General features: G+C 38.8%; 1 long non-coding RNA gene across 1 annotated transcript; it reads right to left on the bottom strand.

Annotated features, from left to right (window-relative positions):
• Positions 1-2083: 2083 nt before the first annotated feature.
• LOC136677693 (uncharacterized) lies at positions 2084-3644 on the bottom strand. Its single transcript, XR_010796406.1, has 3 exons — positions 3531-3644; positions 2705-2822; positions 2084-2618 (listed from the first exon to the last, which is right to left on the bottom strand). It is a non-coding gene; the product is annotated as an uncharacterized lncRNA (long non-coding RNA).
• Between the last annotated feature and the right edge of the window lie 12087 nt (positions 3645-15731).

Raw genomic sequence — 15731 nt, 5'->3', positions numbered from 1 at the left:
CCACAGACACACACACACACACACGTACGCACCCTGAGGAACAGCAACCAGACAAATCTGGTTCATTCTGAATAGCAGTAACACACACACACACACACACACCTGTGGCTCACCTGATGACCGTGGTCTCTTATTACAGAGATAGCTCCAGTTCATCGGATAAAGGTTATGCAAGTTTGAGAGTAAATATAGCACCAGTCATAAGTTTGGAGGGAAAAAATGATGTCAAATATTTGGTAGTGACATCACTGTGTTAAATAATCTGTTGTGTAATCACAGTTATTTCATTTACTCACATTTGAGTTTAAATACGGATGTTCCTGATTGAAATAGAACATTTAATTATGGAAATATGTGTGGACAGAAATGAGTTCCAACAGAATGGATTTATTCATTTCAGAGCCATCATCTTTATGTTTCACCCCTAATATTTTCACAAGTCAGACTTTTACCCAGAGCTTAGTTCAGAGATTTGTAACAAAAATGTGGCCGAGACCTCCCCGAGAGAAACGCAGTGCTGCAACAAAAACACACCCCTGTGAAACAAAAACGCATGGATTTGTTCATTCGAATCAAGCTGAAGTGTATCTCTCTTTTTTCATTCTCTTCTCTGAAACACATTATAGCTTGTGGTGAAACTCGTTCTCTCCTGATATAAATTGAGCAACTTGTGTCTGAGTGAAAAGTCAGAGTTAAAGCTCAGAGCTGCGTAGAGTCTGGGTGGAAACTCAAAGCCAAACGGCCTCATAGTGGAGAGATAAGGATATCAGAACGGCTGGGTGACAGTTTGCAGATTGCAACAGCTAACGCACTTTTTCTTGCTCTGACTTTCACACGTACATCACACATACGGCTTAAAAACACTCCTATGGAAGACCTAACAGAGCACTTTATCACCTGTAAATCCTTTATAGAAATATCCCCAGAAATCCCTCACCTATAGATTCCACACGGATGTCCCCACAATCCATTTCTCATCTCCCACAGTCGCCCAAACGTGGGAATATATGTAAAATAATAACACGGAAAGGAACAACAGACTCTCCACAGTTCTCAGATCTGTAATAAAGTGCACAAATGAATCTTTATGACGTAAATATAAAAATCATACACAGACACAGGACTGACTTTGTCCGGCACTATACACACTTCCCTACACACTGTACAATATATAAATGAACAAAGACAATGCTGAATATAAACAGATGAAGACATGTTAAAGAGAGAGTGTGTGTGGTGTGTATGTATGTTTGTGCAGGTGTATGTGATGGGTTTTGGTGTGTGTGTGTGTGTGTGTGTGTGTTGGGGGTTGGATGCTGTTGTGGAAAATGACACAGAGAAGGGCATAGTGTGAATGAAATCTATTTTTACACACTACACTCCACTGTGAAGATCTAGAGCTGTTTCAAATGCTGTGCATCTAATATACCTTTATACACACACACACACACACACACACACACACACACACACACACACACACACACACACAAACGCACACATTCTTGTAGAAGCGTTATCTGGGGACTACGAGCTGGATCCTACATTGTGGGGACACGCATTTCTAAAGGCTTTAGGAACAAATGAAACACAGATTCATGTTTCAACTGATCCTGGAACAGCAGCTGTCACTTTAAAATAAAGAAAATACATTAATAAAGCAATGTGACATTTTCCGACATTCTGGGGACTGTTTCTGGTATTCCAAACATGTGAGGACCAGCACACACACACACTGACACTTCCCAGTATTTTGTACAATGTAAGTACTTGTGAACAATCTGGGGACAAATTTTACTAACAACTGGTTTGCAGCCACAATGCATATTTATAAGAAAAGACAAATGATGTTGTCATATGAATAACACATTTATTCATTTCCATTTAAACTTTTTTTTTTTGCCATTTGCCCATGCCGTATTTTGTACAAATCATTAATAAATACCTTAAAATTTTCAAAAGCATCTACAAGGTGTACAACCACCTCAACACTTTAAGCTGCCAAGGCCCCAATAAGTATAAAAAAATTAAAAGAAAACAAGCATTTTATGAAACACTCACTCCCAACGTTTAAATGGTTCTTTTAAACTGAAGAAATATGGTGACGTTTCTTCAGACTGATGAAGAATGTGCTGTATATGGCTCTTTATAGCACCAAAAGTGTTATAACATACAAAACATTCTCAGTCAATCTGAAGAAAATAACAATTTTATTGTTCATGGGTCTTTACAGAGCCACTGTAAAACTGTAAAAATAAAAAACCCTAAAGACGACATCAGCCAACTTTTCAATGAAATCAAATATTGTTTTTTTCCTATAGGAACTTTATAAATGAATTAACAAAACAAAACAAAAATGCATTTTAATGCAGTAAATGGCTTTTTATTCTGGTTTACATCTTCCTTTTAAGAGTAGTAATTCTGTTTTTGACAAAAAATTTCACAGCCAACCAATCTGTCTTTCAACAATAGGATTCACGCTATAGGTTCTGCTTTTATACAGGCCTCACAATGTTGTTTTCCTGGCACTGTGCAAGTTTTGATGAACCTGTTCAGATGTTTTTCAACAGCTTTCACCTCATTGGTCTCCCATTTCCTTTTCTTAACCACCTTGACACCTGAATAAATGCAGGACAACATCAGTCAAAACATACAATGTTTTTCCATTTCATAACAGCTCGCCATAATGTTTATCAGACTATACCTTTGGGAACTAATGTGATACTAGTTGGTTCTGATGCTGGTGTTGCTGTTTGGTTCTGATGCTGATTGGTTTCCTGGGCTTGCTTTGTAGATGTTTCTATGTCCAGTTCTGCTCCAATCTAGTTAAACACAAATTAAATGCATCAAACTAAAAGAATAAGTGGCAAAGAACATCCAATAATAGTAATAATGATAATGACAAGAAAAAAGTGTTTACTGAAGAAAAAGAAAAAAGACTGAAAGATAAAAAATAAAAATAAATATTGGTGGCTGCTGGGGCTGTCAATCACTGATCACCCTTCATCACGACCAGCTCAGTAAGAGATACCAATCAAGGAGAGGGCTGAACTGTAACATGCTGCAGAGCATAACTATTTTTTTTTAATATGTCACAAAAATAACAGGGCTTAGTTACTGCTAGCAAGCCATACAATTACATATGTCAGCTGAAAACCATCCAACGCAGCTACAAAGTCGATCGATCATTCCATTTTTATCCAAAAGTTGTGGTTTTGCTACGGGGTTCCTAAGATATTTCTAGATACTTGTTTTTACACCAGTTCAACTGTGCACAAAAAGGTAATGGTAAATCACTTCTTTATTCTACCAAGAACATGCCCAATATTAAAAACATGTTGCCATACAATAATCAAGAGGAACACTAATTCTGAAACTATTTTAAGGCTAAACACACCAATCAAAGTAATTATTTTTAATAAAATTCTTATATTCTTATATCCTATGCCAATACTGTTAGAGTACATTGTACATTGTGGGGACTTGACATTTACTAAATAAAAAACACATGAAATATAATAGTTTCATACCATTTTGCAGAAAGTAGACTCTTGCAGTGATTGTTGGATGCCATGGTAATAGTCTCCAGAGGCACAATCTGGCTCCAGACCTTTACTGTCTGTTGTCATTCCACTTTTTGTCACCTGAAATGGGCACAACAGTCACTAACATGTCCGATATTAAAAGCATGTTGCCATACAATAAACAAGAGAAACACTAATAAGTGGTAGAAACTATTTTAAGGCTAAACACACCAATTGAACTATTTATTTTTTTAATAAACCTCATTCTTTTTTAACAGCTGCTTTGTGGGGACTTGAATGAAATCCTATGCCAATACTGTTAGAGTACATTGTACATTGTGGGGACTTGACGTTTACTAAATACAAAACACCTGAAATATAATAGTTTCATACCATTTTGCAGAAAGTAGAGTCTTGAAGTGTATGTTGGGTGCCATGGTGATTGTCTCCAGAGGCACAATCTGGCTCCAGACCTTTGCTGTCTGCTGTCGTTCCACTTTTTGTCACCTGAAATGGGCACAACAGTCACTAACATGTCCGATATTAAAAGCATGTTGCCATACAATTAACAAGAGAAACACTAATAAGTAGTAGAAACTATTTTAAGGCTAAACACACCAATCAAACTAATTATTTTTAATAAAATCCTTATATTCTTATATCCTATGCCAATACTGTTAGAGTACATTGTACATTGTGGGGACTTGACGTTTACTAAATAAAAAACACATGAAATATAATAGTTTCATACCATTTTGCAGAAAGTAGACTCTTGCAGTGATTGTTGGGTGCCATGGTGATAGTCTCCAGAGGCACAATCTGGCTCCAGACCTTTACTGTCTGTTGTCATTCCACTTTTTGTCACCTGAAATGGGCACAACAGTCACTAACATGTCCGATATTAAAAGCATGTTGCCATACAATAAACAAGAGAAACACTAATAAGTGGTAGAAACTATTTTAAGGCTAAACACACCAATTGAACTATTTATTTTTTTAATAAACCTCATTCTTTTTTAACAGCTGCTTTGTGGGGACTTGAATGAAATCCTATGCCAATACTGTTAGAGTACATTGTACATTGTGGGGACTTGACGTTTACTAAATAAAAAACACATGAAATATAATAGTTTCATACCATTTTGCAGAAAGTAGACTCTTGAAGTGTATGTTGGGTGCCATGGTGATTGTCTCCAGAGGCACAATCTGGCTCCAGACCTTTGCTGTCTGCTGTCGTTCCACTTTTTGTCACCTGAAATGGGCATAACAGTCACTAACAAGCCCGATATTAAAAACATGTTGCCATACAATAAACAAGAGGAACACTAATAAGTGGTAGAAACTATTTTAAGGCTAAACACACCAATTTAACTATTTATTTTTTTAATAAACCTCATTCTTTTTTAACAGCTGCTTTGTGGGGACTTGAATGAAATCCTATGCCAATACTGTTAGAGTACATTGTACATTGTGGGGACTTGACGTTTACTAAATAAAAAACACATGAAATATAATAGTTTCATACCATTTTGCAGAAAGTAGACTCTTGAAGTGTATGTTGGGTGCCATGGTGATTGTCTCCAGAGGCACAATCTGGCTCCAGACCTTTGCTGTCTGCTGTCGTTCCACTTTTTGTCACCTGAAATGGGCACAACAGTCACTAACATGTCCGATATTAAAAACATGTTGCCATACAATAAACAAGAGGAACACTAATAAGTGGTAGAAACTATTTTAAGGCTAAACACACCAATCAAACTAATTATTTTTAATAAACTTCTTATATTCTTATATCCTATGCCAATACTGTTAGAGTACATTGTACATTGTGGGGACTTGACGTTTACTAAATAAAAAACACATGAAATATAATAGTTTCATACCATTTTGCAGAAAGTAGACTCTTGCAGTGATTGTTGGGTGCCATGGTGATAGTCTCCAGAGGCACAATCTGGCTCCAGACCTTTACTGTCTGTTGTCATTCCACTTTTTGTCACCTGAAATGGGCACAACAGTCACTAACATGTCCGATATTAAAAGCATGTTGCCATACAATAAACAAGAGAAACACTAATAAGTGGTAGAAACTATTTTAAGGCTAAACACACCAATTGAACTATTTATTTTTTTAATAAACCTCATTCTTTTTTAACAGCTGCTTTGTGGGGACTTGAATGAAATCCTATGCCAATACTGTTAGAGTACATTGTACATTGTGGGGACTTGACGTTTACTAAATACAAAACACCTGAAATATAATAGTTTCATACCATTTTGCAGAAAGTAGAGTCTTGAAGTGTATGTTGGGTGCCATGGTGATTGTCTCCAGAGGCACAATCTGGCTCCAGACCTTTGCTGTCTGCTGTCGTTCCACTTTTTGTCACCTGAAATGGGCACAACAGTCACTAACATGTCCGATATTAAAAGCATGTTGCCATAAAATAAACAAGAGAAACACTAATAAGTAGTAGAAACTATTTTAAGGTTAAACACACCAATCAAACTAATTATTTTTAATAAAATCCTTATATTCTTATATCCTATGCCAATACTGTTAGAGTACATTGTACATTGTGGGGACTTGACGTTAACTAAATAAAAAACACATGAAATATAATAGTTTCATACCATTTTGCAGAAAGTAGACTCTTGCAGTGATTGTTGGGTGCCATGGTGATTGTCTCCAGAGGCACAATCTGGCTCCAGACCTTTACTGTCTGTTGTCATTCCACTTTTTGTCACCTGAAATGGGCACAACAGTCACTAACATGTCCGATATTAAAAGCATGTTGCCATACAATAAACAAGAGAAACACTAATAAGTGGTAGAAACTATTTTAAGGCTAAACACACCAATTGAACTATTTATTTTTTTAATAAACCTCATTCTTTTTTAACAGCTGCTTTGTGGGGACTTGAATGAAATCCTATGCCAATACTGTTAGAGTACATTGTACATTGTGGGGACTTGACGTTTACTAAATACAAAACACCTGAAATATAATAGTTTCATACCATTTTGCAGAAAGTAGAGTCTTGAAGTGTATGTTGGGTGCCATGGTGATTGTCTCCAGAGGCACAATCTGGCTCCAGACCTTTACTGTCTGTTGTCATTCCACTTTTTGTCACCTGAAATGGGCACAACAGTCACTAACATGTCCGATATTAAAAACATGTTGCCATATAATAAACAAGAGGAATACTAATAAGTGGTAGAATCCATTTTAAGGCTAAACACACCAATCAAACTATTTATTTTTAATAAAACTCTTATATTTTTAAATAGGCACTGTGTGGGACTTTGTGTAAACCATTCATTTGAAAAGACATTGTGGGGACTCAGTGGGGGAGCTGCACCATTTGCCGAATGAAATCCTTTGCCAATACTGTTACAGTACGTTGTGGGGACTTGACGTTTACTATGTAAAAAACACCTGAAATATAATAGTTTCATACCATTTTGCAGAAAGCAGACTCTTGCAGTGATTGTTGGGTGCCATGGTGATTGTCTCCAGAGGCACAATCTGGCTCCAGACCTTTACTGTCTGTTGTCATTCCACTTTTTGTCACCTGAAATGGGCACAACAGTCACTAACATGTCCGATATTAAAAACATGTTGCCATATAATAAACAAGAGGAACACCCATAAGTGGTAGAAACTATTTTAAGGCTAAACACACCAATCAAACTATTTATTTTTAATAAAACTCTTATATTTTTAAATAGGCACTGTGTGGGGACTTTGTGTAAACCATTCATTTGAAAAGACGTTGTGGGGACTCAGTGGGGGAGGTGCACCACTTGCTGAATGAAATCCTATGCCAATACTGTTACAGTACGTTGTGGGGACTTGACGTTTACTATCTAAAAAAACACCTGAAATATAGTTTCATACTATTTTGCAGAAAGTAGACTCTTGCTGTGATTGTTGGGTGCCATGGTGATTGTCTCCAGAGGCACAATCTGGCTCCAGACCTTTGACGTCCGCTGTCATTCCACTTTTTGTTACCTGAAATGGGTACAACAGTCACTAACATGTCCGATATTAAAAGCATGTTGTCATACAATAAACAAGAGAAACACTAACAAGTGGTAGAAACTATTTTAAGGCTAAACACACCAATCAAACTATTTATTTTTAATAAAACTCTTATATTTTTAAATAGGCACTGTGTGGGACTTTGTGTAAACCATTCATTTGAAAAGACATTGTGGGGACTCAGTGGGGGAGGTGCACCACTTGCCGAATGAAATCCTTTGCCAATACTGTTACAGTACATTGTGGGGACTTGACGTTTACTATGTAAAAAACACCTGAAATATAATAGTTTTATACCATTTTGCAGAAAGCAGACTCTTGCAGTGATTGTTGGGTGCCATGGTGATTGTCTCCAGAGGCACAATCTGGTTCTAGACCTTTACTGTCCGCTGTCGTTCCACTTTTTTTCACCTGAAATGGGCACAACAGTCACTAACACGCCAGAATGTTGCCGTACCATAAATAAGAGAAACACTGATTAATGGCAGAAAATACTTTTATCATCTCCACTTAACATATAGCAGCAATTTGTAGTTCTACATTTCTAGAATTTAGTCAATCTGATTCTCTGCATACTTTATCATGTTCTTCAATGGTCAGGACCACCACAGAGCAGGTATGATTTGGGCAGTGGATTTTTATCAGCACTACATTTACACTGATGTGGTTGTGGTGGTGTGTTAGGGCGTGTTGTGCTGGTTTAAGTAGATTACACACTCACACACACTGATATTGTGGTGATAGTATAAACGCAGCGCTAGTAATGATTCACCACCCTAATAATACCTGATCTGTGGCTGTACAATGGGTGTCCTGACCACTGAAGAACAGGGTAAAGGGTGGTCAACAAAGTATGCAAGGAATCAGATGGACTAAATTCTGGATCTGTAGAACTTCAAGGTGCTCCTCTATGGTATGTGGAGCTCATAAAATAGACACGTTTAGAAGCAAGTAGGTGGTTTTAATGTTAAGGCTTATCAGGGTGTGTAAAGCAAGTGTAAGACACAGCACTGTATACTGGTGTATATCCCAACTGATGTACATGAGTTCAGAAATCACACCTAGTGTTATACATTTCCTATACTGGTGGAGTACATACACATAGCATTTACAGTGTGTAAGCTGCATGAACAAAAGTCGTTTTCCTTACTTGAATCTCAGAACCAGATCTGTGCTGTGAATGTTTGGTGAAATGCTGATCAACTTCAGAGGCAGTTTCTGACTCCAGGTGACTACTGCCTACTTCCGGTCCACTTTCTGACACCTAAAATGATAACATCAGCCACTATTAAACTTATAAGGTAGAAGGGTACCAGTTATTATCAGCTACCATTGGAAATCAAGTGGATGACTAAAGAGGTAGTTAGTTGTTTTTAATTTATCTATCGGCTTCTGGTCAGTTGCCTTGGTTTTGAGAAGGACTGTGTGTTTATATATAAGAAAGAACTACAGTGGCTTTATCTCATTTGGAAACTGAGTTTGAGGATATCGCAGAGCTGTCAAATCACACTTGTGAAAGTGTTTTTTTTTTAATAATTTGACAGTTTAGTTTGAGAATTTGAGCTGCAAGTGAAAAGTAAAATGTATGACTGATAAAATGGGTAGAAAAACATTAGGCAGAAGTCAAAGGTGTATAAAACATTTGTATAAGGATTTTATACATGTAACATTTGAGTAGCTTCCATCAGGCAAATGGTATCTAATGCCAAGAGACACCAGGAATATTTAAAAGAGGTCACCTTTACTGAAATGCAGTGGAAATTATCATTTCTTTGTAAATAGGTTTTATAATCGCTTGTATACTACACTACAGTTAATAGTTTGTTGTGAGTGTGTGTGTGTTGTTGTTGTTGTTGTTGTAGGTGTATATACATTGTCAAAGTTTTGTCACAAGTGACCAAAGATGAATTTCCACATTCTTACTTTACTCCTCCAGGGACAATCACCATCTCCATAGTTATATGTAATCTCCACTCCAGATGTGATGTCTCTTAAAGCAAAAAGACACAACCGGGGCCTTCCTTCCAAAATGATTCTCTTCATTTTGCAGTTGGGGTTAATATGGTCTTCCAAGAGTGCCATCATCTCTTGCAGCATCAATACTGAATTTGAACAAACAGAAGACAGATAATTTGTGACAAAATATATTATTTTAGCTGTAGATAGTTTTAGTTGAGATTGTTCTAGAATTCAAACCTAATCAAACCAAACATTACATTCTGAGGTAAGGTACACGACATTTTGTTAAATAGAAATACTACTGAACTAAATAATGACTACAAAGTACAGTATATGTACATGTTTTCTGTAACCCCTGCCAGGAAAAACAGCATAGACAGGCATGGATGCACATGTTGTGTGTGCTGGTCAACAGAAATGGATGTTGATAAACTGATGACCATGCTGAGCTCTCCACTTAAACCAGTACCAGCCCAGCATTAACCGGCATAGAGCAACATAGATCAGCTTAGACCAGTATGAAATATGCACTGGTTTGTAGAAAGAAGGCCTGGATTTTTAAGAAGGTAAATGTATTTTTCCCCTAAGCATTTTTTTTCCATTTTCTGCCTGAAATTACATACAAACATCTTTAGGCTTTCTCCTCAGGCAGAGAAACTAGAGTCAATTTTATGAAAAGCCTTAAAAAATGTAAAATAAAACATTTAAAGGTATTGAAATTAATCTGCAGTGGTCAATATCTGATAAAAAAAAAGAGAAAATGTAAAAAATAAAAAGGTAAACACACTCCTAAATTTCATTTTATAATCTAGATATCAGTGACTTCAAACTGAAGAGTTAATGTCCAACAGTTTGAAGTTATTGAAGCTGGAGTAGACAGTGAACCGGGGCCTGGCCAAGTGTCTCCAAAGACTACAACCTCTCCATAAAGATAATGATTCATTTTACTGCAGAAAAAAATAAAAATAAATTATATATATATATATATATTCAAGTCATATATATAATCTAGACTTAATGGCAACATTTACAATGTTTTTCTTTACAAACTAGACTCCTGCAGCTCTCCAAGTGCCCTGTTACCCTGAACAAACAGGAGAAGGGTTTATTCTTGTTGTATTTTATTCTGATATTTACTCGTTTCTAACGCAGAACAGTGTCCCTTCAGAGGCCAGTCGTTTTGGAGGAGGGAGCTTCACTCTGGTTCGCTGTGACTCCCTCACACCCCTCCGTGTGTTTAAATCGCCTCAGCGGGGGGAAGGCAGCCAGTCAAAGACCTCTAATCTCTGAAAACATGTTTATTGTCTTGATTGTTTTTTGTTGTGATTGTTGTGGCCAAATAAAACCGTCGGAGTCGTCTCTCGCGGTGCGGGCCGCTGAAACACGGGCCTATGTTTGTCCCGCCTCCTTGGTCACGCGTCGTCATGACTCGGCCCCTGATTGGTCTGCAGGCTTGATTGACGTGTCGCTGGAAAGCTAAGAGCCTATGCCACACGACCATAAGAGTTCCTTAAGGGAGACCCACGGGGATAATGTTTAATTATTTAAAAATATGCTGTACCGTGTTTTTAAACTGTGTTTTTTAAACTCACACAAACACGAGGATCACAAACACACGGACTGACGGAAAGACACGAGGTAAGCGCTGGTGTGATTTGTTTTTGTGTGAATCGCTTCTGGGCTCATGACGCAGGAGTTTAATTTTTTTAAAAGAAAGAGAGAGACACCATGTTTTTAATAACATTCTTTCAGTTTTAACTCCATATTCACACATTCACTGTCACTAATCTGTTCATAACTCTCCTGGCAAGGAGTATTTCGACCAAAATATTCGTTTTCCGAGAGAAATTAAAAATAAAACGGCATCATTAATGAAAAGCTGGGACTCTAATCTTTAACGTGACACTGTGTCTGTCTTAGACCTGTAACAGATATAAACACAGCCTCACACCTGAACAGATAAAGAAAAGCCTGTGTACTCACGTCCAGATGAAGTCAAACATGACTCCTCTCAGGGCGCTGCGGTGAACGCTCCGTCTCCTCCGGCCTTCCTCCGGGGGTCAGCTCTCCTCTGTTCTCCAGCACCAAGCTTCCTTTAGTGAAGTCCGACACCGCGAACACTCCTCCGCCTTATTTACGAACCACAGACCGCACTAAACTCACCGGCTTTCCGAAATCAAAGTTTAATCCGAGTTAAACTGCCGTTATATTCGCTCACCTTTAAATGAATCGATGTATTTAACTTCGAGCCCCGCTTTGTCGCGACCCGCGGTGACGTGAAAAACGGCGTTCAAAATAACAAACGATTCACTGAATATTCACTGGTTCCATCAACTCTTAACACACCTCTCTGAAAAGTGCACTAAAGGTTCATAAACAGCTTAGCATTAGCAAAACAAACGGACTGGAGACCGTTAAATGCCTCATCAGGGCTGCGTTAACAACGGGGAACTAGATAAATGCTCAGAATAGAGCGCCGCTTAGACTCAAACGCTAAATTGACAGTAGTTTACGCTCCACTTTTTATTTAATAAAAGCGCTGAGTGATATAAGACTTAAACATTTAGTTTCAAGGCAAAACTCACAGGTTCTGTGTTTGTTCGACTAACTCCTCTTGTGACTGCGTATAATGAAGCCTTTCTTAACGAGCTACCTCATTGGCCCGTTTCAACCAATCAGAAGTCAGGATTTCTGTACCACGTGATCAAGTGTGCTAACGGCCCCAACAGCAAAACCTATGTCAACAGGGGGCGTGCACACACACTGAGCACTTGTTCCCTATACACTCGCACACTTTTGTCAGGGCTATGACCATCTTGGGGACTATTGAGATTTTGAAGGGGCGGGTACAGTTCGACAAAATAGACACGCTGCAATGGTTAACTTTGTGGGGACTCGATTTTAGGTCCCCACGATGACACAGGTCCCCACTTTATTGGTGTGTATTCAGGTCAATGTCCCCATATTATAAGGTTTACAAACACACACACATGCACACACACACGCACGCATGCACACACACACACACACACACACACAAACGCACACACATACACACACACACATATACATACACACACACGCACACACACACACAGACACACACACACACACACACACAAACGCACACACATGCACACACACACGCACGCATGCACACGCACACACACATACACACACACACATACACATACACACACACGCACACACACACAGACACACACAGACACACACACACACACATACACACACACACACATACACATACACACACACACGCACGCATGCACACACAGACACACACACACACACGCACACATGGATCTGAAGAACCTCTTCACAGTGTAAAAACTCTTTAACGCAAAAGGATTTTCAAATATTGACAGTTGAGTATTCAAACATTTCCTTTAATTTAAGAAGGATTTCCAAAGAAAGTGTGTACCATTTTGAATTTTGATGCCAACAACACGTTGGGGTGGGGGCAACAGAGGGTGGTAAAGTTTTTCAGAAGTAAATTTCGGGAGGGGTTCGCTATTCCGTGGAAAATGGGTTCATTTCTATTGCGTTCATCATCTCAACTTTTCAGAAAATGGGATTTATTCATAAACCACTCACAAATCAACACATTTTAAATAGACTGCACTTTAGTTTGCAGTGTCATAGTGTCTCTCTCTCTCTCTCTCTCTCTCTCTCTCTCTCTGTGTGTGTGTGTGTGTGTGTGTGTGTGTGTGATAATGAGAGTATACAGTTCAGCTCGTAATAAGGTCATTTACTTAAACCCATTTGTTTCCTGGCAGGTAAGACAAAGTCATTAATAGACTTTTATCTCTTTCCCTTCATCCGTCTTTCCTTCTCTCTTCTGTCCCTTTCTCTTTCCTTCTTCCTCATTCTACATTCTATTAATCTCTTTGTGTTCTACCACTTTTCTCTCATTTTTCTGTCAGTTTCTCAGTCTCTTTCTCATTCCATTCCTTCTCTCTCCACGTATTTACATGTTTATTTTTTCTAATGTCTCTCTCTCTCTCTCTCTCTCTCTCTCTCTCTCTCTCTCTCTCTCTCTCTCTCTAGTACCAGTCAAAAGTTTGGACACGTCTCCTCATTAGTGATTGGTGGAGTACCAGCCCCTACCTCTGCACAACCCCAGTTACAGTCTCAGACACATTCAGAAGAGAGCGGTTCTACAGATGAACTCTCGACGAGGCCACAGCTGTTCACTGAAAACCGTTCCAGGTGACGACCTCATGAAGCCGACTGAGAGAACGGAGAGAGTGTGTGAAGCTGTCATCAAAGCTACAGGGGGCTACTGTGAAGAGTCTAAAGTATTAAACATATTCTGGTTTCTTTAACATTTTATTGGTTCACTACATAATTCCATATGTGTTCCTTCAGAGTTTTAAATGTCTTCCACATTCATTTACAACGTAGAAAATAATAAAACACAAAGAGAAACCCCTGAATGAGAAGATGTTCAAAGTTCTGACTGGTGCTGTACATTCACAACATGTGGAAAACGGCCCCAAACAAAGGAAACCCTCCCTGAGTGGGTGTGTCCAAACATTTGATGGGTGCTGTACACGCACGCATTTAAATTCTTACATGCTTTAGTAAACTTACCACCCAGTGTGTGTGTGTGTGTGTGTGTGTGTGTGTGTGTGTGTGTGTGTGTGTGATGCTAGTACATACTGGGGTTTTTTAGGTAACGAAAAATATAATGTCGTCCTCCTCCTGAAAGGTGGTTCGTTTGGAGATGACATGATACTGATTTATTCTCATATCAATGTTGTTTTCTTCTGAACATGTAAAATGAAGTGAGGGGAGACATTTGGAAACTGGTGGGAAAAGTGACAGCCAGGTGAACACGTGAATTTCTTGTGAAGGGAAGAGAAATAGTTTTTTTCCCACAGCCTCAGCCTCACTTGTATTTACCTTTATTAATGACTCAGATTCTGATGTAATTTCACACAAAGATTGCTGCAAAGTGATGCTTGTGGGAGGAGAGGTGTACAACTGTCAGCATTCACTCTTTAACGTCTGCAGGGTTGAGTCACACCAGTGAGTCACGATGCATTGAAAATCAAAAACATTTAAAAAATGCCTTTTCACTTTTATACTGAAGCTTTGAACAGCAGCAGTGCAGTAAACTCAGGACATCAATAAATGCAGGTGAACGCAGGCCACTCGCCTACTCTCTTTCCCCCGAGATCTGAAGCTTTAAATATATTTCTATTATTTATTATGAGTTCAGTGGCTGCAGCTTGTTAAATCTTTGTTAGACGTGTTGTGGAAATACTGCATCATTTGTAGTTTGGTTTCAGATTGCGATTGAAACTACAATGACGGTACAGACCAGGGAGAGTGTTTGAACCGAGGTGATTGATGTCAGTGGAGAGATTAACATACCATTAGCCATCCAGGTGAACTTAGGGATCTTTGGAGGCTTTCCCATATTCTCAGACAGGTTTTATTTCATTTTTATGACGAACAAGTTCCAAAGTCTTTTCATATACGCACTCAGAGCTCAGAAGAACCGTATCCAGATTTGTTCTTTCACAAAAGTAGTGAACTGATGGTTAACCGCAGCTCCCACATGCTTTAGACTTGGGGCAGCACCTGTGAAGCGAGTGCAAGGTATACAGTGTGATTCTCTGGAACATTTCCAACTCTGTTTATGCATGCACTCCCTCAGACTTTGCCAGTCCGGGTCGAATGGTACAGACTGGTACAGGTAAAGTCTGGAACCTAGTGTACGTGTGAAAGTGGCAGTAACTGAATGAGTGATTGAGATAATAGCCAGTCAGAAAAGTATGAGTATAAATAATAACAATGGTGTAGAGATGTACAAGCATCAAGTAAACTACCAAGACCTTGAAGCTGCTGCCAATCAGAAACCTGCAAACGCATGAGGAATTTACTTTATAGCAGTCTGTAGGATTGTGCTGACACTGCAGGGCATAGAGTGAATGATGGACATGGGGAGAACACACCAACTCCTCAGAGACAGTCACCCGGAGCGGGAATCGAACCCACAACCTCCAGGTCCCTGGAGCTGTGTGACTGCGACACTACCTGCTGCACCACTGTGCCGCCCTCAGATGTATCATTTTATTTTAAATGAGCAAATATAACTCAAACAATCTTAAGGTGTACAAGCCTTATTTACGGGGCGTCACGGTGGCACAGCAGGTAGTGTCTCTGTCACAGCTCCAGG

This window comes from Hoplias malabaricus, chromosome Y, assembly GCF_029633855.1.
Source record: "Hoplias malabaricus isolate fHopMal1 chromosome Y, fHopMal1.hap1, whole genome shotgun sequence".
Taxonomy (NCBI): domain Eukaryota; kingdom Metazoa; phylum Chordata; class Actinopteri; order Characiformes; family Erythrinidae; genus Hoplias; species Hoplias malabaricus.
This window is presented reverse-complemented; position numbering and strand designations above follow the sequence as displayed.